We start from the raw sequence: 6,000 nt of genomic DNA, 5'->3' as shown, positions 1-6,000 counted from the left end.
TTTCAATAAGAATGTCGTCTAAATTGAAGTAAATAGTTCAGAATTAAATCGCAGGATTATTTGTCTTAATATGATCTTAAAATATGAACTGGGGGGGAGACTAGAAATTAAAATGATTGTTTTGATGGGAAGCTTAGTTCTCTGAACCTGTCTTTCTCTGAAGTTTAAAACGCATCTAAATCCCCTGGTTGTATGTTTTGTGACTGAGACTGTGGCCACAAACGGCCCCCAAACCAGACGGTGGGCACGTCTGCTGTAAAATGAGAGTTTTGAGAATTTTTTTGTTTCCTTGCTAAGCCAGTGGAAGTAAGCAACCAACTGACCTGTAAAGGCTTAAAAACGTTTGGAAGTCTGGATGCATGAAGGAAGTTGTTTCATAGATCTATGTGGAAAAAAAAAAAGTTTTGTCCACCAAACACAGACTACCCAAATACAAACACAATTTTGTCTGAATATTGACATGTCTGAAAACAGCAGTTCACTAAAATAGGCCAGAGTGCTGTAGAACAAGCTGGTCTTTCTTTATTGGACCTGAACTATGGAGCCACCAGACCGAGCCTCCGGATGATAGAAGGAGCCCCTTTATTTCCCATCCTCATCAGGAGGACGCAGAAGCGCGGGGTGATGTTCTCGCTGGACGACTGACTGTGTGGCCATTGGCTCATGAAACATATCCTCTGTCAACACTGGAAGCAATTTGTCACCATGTCAGGAGATCAGATCCGTAATGTGCTGAGTATAAACCACTTGTTGCGTCACTGCGGCGGCTGGATGAAACATCCTCGGATGCTAGCAGCAGACAGTGACTGTGGTTGTCCCTGGCCCTAATCTCCACCACCCCCTCTCCCAGGTTCCTTGTAGGTCTGTAGGGGAATCATGTGGTTGTTGGAGTGGATTAGGATGGGAATCAACATTATGCAACTGTTTCTCCTGTTTGTCCCTCAAAATCAACTCTAAATGAAAGACACAAAGTAAATCTGAAGCTCATCTGAAGTTGCAACATCCACCCATCCATTCTCAAGGTCAAAACCAAGAGAGGCTCCTCTCTGTGGGCACCTCTGACCACCCTGAGGTCCTGCCAGGTCAGGAAGACATCATCTCACGCGTGTAGTCGGGGTCTGCACCACCCTTGTGTTGATGTAAAGATGGAGGAGCTCCTTCTTCTTTACTTTGACCTACATGATCGATCAGCCGTGGCCAGCCGTGTCTTGAACATGCTGGTGGTGAGGCAACGGACAGGAGGTCTGGGTGTGTCAGCCATCTTGACTTCCCTGCCGCCCCTGTTGGGTCTGCTGTGGTGAAAACAAGACTCGCCTTAATGCAGCCTCCTGCTTCTGGTTGTGTTCCGCGCTCTTGGGTCAGATTATGAGCAGGCCCTGCCAACAGAGGAGCAGACTGGGTTTCAGCAGGCAAACCTCAGGGGCACCTTTAAGACCCAATTAGGCTCCTCAGGATGGAGACGTGTCAGCGGAGGACGGGAAGAGCCCAGTTAGAAACTCCACCAGTTTCTTTTGTTTGCAGTGTGATGCATCTCTCCACGGTGTTTGTGTGTGTGTGTGTGTGTGTGTGTGCGCATGCTCCGGCTCAGAGCAGCAGCTAATGCAGTTATATAACAGGCAGTGCAGCCGGCGTCTGCTGTGAGCCAAATGCCAGGCCGCTCTGGTTACATAAGCCTGTCAGAGTCATATTGTAGCAGGACGGAGCTCTCACACCACGGCGTGTCCCCGCACTCCTCCACTGTCTCTCACTCTGTCTGTCACTTCCTCCTCTTTGTCTAACAAGTCTCTCCCCCTTTCCTCCGCCTCTTGTGTGTCTCCTCATGGCTGTTACAGGCGACTCTTACACTGAAGACTGACAAAAGACAGAGGTCTACTGGAGAAGGTGTGCCAAGATCTCTGCTTTAAAAATCTATATTTGGATGCTCTGATGTCCCCAACCACCTCTGACAGAGGTGTGAAGCAGTTGAGATCCATCCCAGTGCGACCTGGAATAGAGCAATGCCGTGAAAACTTGACGTGGAGTCTGTGTGGATGGACCTTTTGGGATGTTTGACCCAAAATGTTTTAAACGCCTTTCCAGTTCAAAGTCATTGGTAAAGCTGGAACATGAAAGATCTAGCTCATGCCAACCTTATTTTTATATAATCTCTCATCACCATTTATTATTTATAGATTGAAATATTTAATAATCATTTATGTCATCATTTCTTAAGTCCTGTATTTTAAATAAAAGCTATGTCTTGCTGTGACTGTAATCACCTTTCAATTCAAGCAAGTTGAATGAAAGGATGCAATTTTTGTGAAAGAAAAACCTGTCCAGCACATAGTCCTCATTATATTAATTTTAAATGTGTCACACAAATCATTCATAAACCTTTAGCTTAAATGGCTTGAGCTCAGCTAAAGCTGAAAATAAATATTTACTGTATATGTTCTTGTTGAAAAGAAGAAAAAGTTGGAAGATTATCTAGTATTAAAATATGGATGAATGCTTTCGATCAGAATATAATAATATTTTGCTATATAATTTTAATAGCACGATAAGTGAACCACAATACAAGTGTTTTTGCTGTTTAAAAATTTTGTTTACGTCTACGGTCCAAATGCTAACTGAAGCTAAAGTCACGTGCTCATCTTCACGTCTCCTGTGAAACAGGAAGCGCTGTTCATGAATATTAATGAGAGGGCGGGGCCGACCAGCCCACTGGCGGAGGCAGCGAGGTGGGCGGGGCCCACCGGACCTGCCGCGCAGGGTGGTGCGGAGCCGCCGTCCGTGTTCGCGTGAAGCCGAGATGTTGTTTTGTTGTGACGCGGCGCCGAATGTGACACCGCGGTCTGCCTCGAGTCCACACTGGGAACACGCTCCAGCCGCCCCGGTCCCCTCTCCCCCGGAGCCTCGCCGCCAACAGCGCCCCCGGCCCGCCCGTCACGAGCCAGGAAATGCGGACTTCTGGCTCCGTCGATACGGAATAAATGGCTGCTGCGGCCGGAGCCAAGCAACAAGGTAACTCGCAACGTCATTTGTTTGGAGCGGTGGTGTTGCAATTCCCCGGAGAGCTGCGCGGCGAGGCTCCCCTCCTGCTGTTGGCTCGGTTCTGTCCCCAGTAATGACACGAGCGTGAGCTCATGTTTGGCTTCTCCCGACATCAGCTCTGGCTCCGGGACCTGTTCATGCTGCATTCATTGCCTTCAAACAGCCCACGCGTGTGTGACAGCGCGAGCTCCGGCCCCGGCCCCTCCGTCCTCACCTACTGTGCCGGTGGATGTCAGGGATTATTTGCGACTCTCAGGCCCGTGAAGTCGTTGGAGCGGGAGACGACTCCTACTGTGGCGTTTTTACGGCATGACGTCATGTTTTATCGCTCAGCTGGGTCACTCTCAGTTCACGGAGGAGTCGCCCGAATACCTGCGGGTTGACTTGAGGTGAAGTGAAGTGAAGTCCACCGGTGGATCCCAACCGAGTGGAGCGTTTGTGTCAGGTATCAGCTTGGTGATGCTGATGGAGGAACAGTGCCACATGTGCCCCCTTGACTGGCTCGACCTGGTCACGCGTAGTTGTCACTCTTCCCGTGTCTTATCGTGACGATCCTCCGCCTTCAACAGCATATATTTAATTTCTAGGCTGTCTTTGCCGTGCCTTTCTTTCCAATACATGTTCAAATTAGACATTTTCCTCGTATAGTCCTCATGTTATATAGCTTTTGTTGCATGTGTGTTTGCTTTTCCGACTTACCTCACCACTGCTGTCTTGGTCTTTACTGGCATTCGCCTCAGAATTCATGCTTAGTTGAATTCATGTCCAACAGTTGAACCATCCAAGAGTCTCTTGGTTATTACAAACACCCACTATGACTATATCACAGTTGACAATCCAACGTGGACTCATATTTCCAAACTGTTTGGTTTTTTTTTTTTACCTCTGGAGGTTATGTTTCGGTCAGTCTCTGTTCAAAATAAAGAGTTGTGGAGGGATTTGGATGAAATTTTCAGCAAGTATGTGAGCTGGGACCAGGCGTGATCCAGGTCCAGCAGGAATCCATTTTTGTGAAGGATAGTTTTCCATTGTGATATTGTGTTGGGGTGGGCAGAAGCTGCTTGGCGGAGGTTTGAGTGTGCCACTACTTTCACTCTGGATTCCTCCCACTGACCGATGTATAGAGCGAAATTATTGATTCTACATTACCAAAAGTGTAATGTAAAAGTGTAAAAGTGCAACTGTGTGTCAGCAGTTGTCAAGTGTGATGGACTGGCTAGCTGTCCAGGGTGTCCCCCGCGCCCTATCATGCAATACCATCCACTGTTCTTGTCTGACTTGTGAAGATATTCTGGTTCTCCTGTGTGTGACATTAAACACGTTACATATTAGAATTTGATTCATGTGAATATTCATCCCAACCCGCACTTGTGGTCATGAGCTGTGGGTCATGACCGAAAGTGCGAGTGAGATCCGGGATGCAAGCGGCTCAAATGAGTTTTCTCGGACGGCTGGCTGGTTCTCCCATAGAGAATTTTGGAACAGACGCTCTTCCCGAGTCCTTCCTGGGCGTATTTATCGTCCCTCAGTTGATATTGTAATAATATTAAGACTCGTTCCTTTGTCTCTTCCTTCATGTGGCTTGTTGGCCCCTCATTATTTGCTGTGGTCCCTTGGAAATGTGCCCACCCCTGCTCTAGCCATGCGGACCTTGTTTTCATTCAGGCTTGGAACTGGGCTCCATCTGGTCTCTCTGTAGCTCAAACCTTCACTGCTAACTTCAGCCCACTGATCTACAGTTTCATTTGCTTTCCGATGTTTTTTTCTGGAAATGTTGTCGTGTTACCAACTGTGTGGACATCCAGACTCGGCTCATCTGTGTGAGAGCTTTATCACTATGGGGCCTATCAGCTGCTCAGCTGTGTTGTTTGGTTTAACGGGAGTCATTGGCTGAGAGTTGACAGCAGTCTTCTTCACAGCAACGATGAAAGAAACATGCCAGAGATGATCTTTTCCAAAGAGGCTCGGCGACGAGCCCGGAGTGAAGGTCGTGTGCAGAGGTGAGTTTGTGGTCAGATGCTGTTGAAAAAGCACATCAGATGACGTATGCGAGGAGACAGAGTTGCAGGCTGGTGGTGCGGAGCCACTGAAGTCAGAGCCAAGGTGAGCAGCAGGTCCCACATGGTTACCATGAAAGCTTGGCTGGAGCCTGCGTGTCGTGGCTCACCTTGACAACCTCGACAGGGTGACCTGTCAAAGACTAGTCTGTGGGATATTTTTCAAACACACCTCAAAAGCGTCTGCGGCACTCTTAAGAAGTACGGAGGTGTTCCCAGGTCAACGAAGAGAGTCTCTCTGGCAGGTCTGTCCGGGGCCTCCTCACATGAGAGGCTTGCAGCAGCTACCCTGACAAGGCTAATCTGAGTCTCTCCTGAAAGATGGAGTGTCTCACATTATAACCTCCACCAAGGAGGTTTTTTTTTCAGGAACAGTGTGAAATCAAGCAACAAATGATTCAATTTTGGGGGTGATCTGGGTCCTTTTTAACCATCCATTCTGGCGTTATTATTTTATGGGAGATGTTTGTGCTCGCTGAGTGCTTTTCTTGGCCCCGGGGCAGAGCCCGGACGTTTTTGTAGACATTTTGAGTTCTCATTGCAACAAATAGTGCTCCCCCAGGAGAGCTAGATCTGGAAACCCTGGGGTTATTATCTCTGTCTGCTGCCCCTGCGTCCTTTTGGTTAGATGACTGCGACATTTAGTTTTGATGTTACATTAAACATTTCGGGGTAGGGTTGGGCGGTAACTTATGGTACGCGATATATCGCCCAACACAATCTCCACGATGACGATTCTGCATCTCACGATAAATCCGATAAACGCGTGGCTCACTCGCTGCATTGGACCTGCATACACGAACATGACGAGACCGGGACGGCGCGCTGCGCTCTCCAGCGGCGTGTGACAGTTGTGCAGAGTGTGGTGGACTTTGGTTCTAGTTTTAAACGTATTTTTAATACAGGGAAG

General features: G+C 48.0%; 1 protein-coding gene across 3 annotated transcripts in view; it reads left to right on the top strand.

Annotated features, from left to right (window-relative positions):
• The first annotated feature begins 2,725 nt into the window (after window positions 1-2,725).
• LOC128771530 (transcription factor HIVEP3) overlaps window positions 2,726-6,000 on the top strand; it is a 33,663-nt gene continuing 30,388 nt past the window's right edge. For all 3 annotated transcript variants that reach the window (XM_053886903.1, XM_053886901.1, XM_053886904.1), the window contains exon 1: window positions 2,726-3,003. The gene's annotated coding sequence lies outside the window, so the exon portion shown is untranslated. The remainder of the gene's footprint in view (window positions 3,004-6,000) is intronic.

This window comes from Synchiropus splendidus, chromosome 15 (genome assembly GCF_027744825.2).
Source record: "Synchiropus splendidus isolate RoL2022-P1 chromosome 15, RoL_Sspl_1.0, whole genome shotgun sequence".
Classification (NCBI taxonomy): domain Eukaryota; kingdom Metazoa; phylum Chordata; class Actinopteri; order Syngnathiformes; family Callionymidae; genus Synchiropus; species Synchiropus splendidus.
Note: the sequence above shows the minus strand (reverse complement) of the source record. Positions and strands in the feature narration are given on the sequence as shown.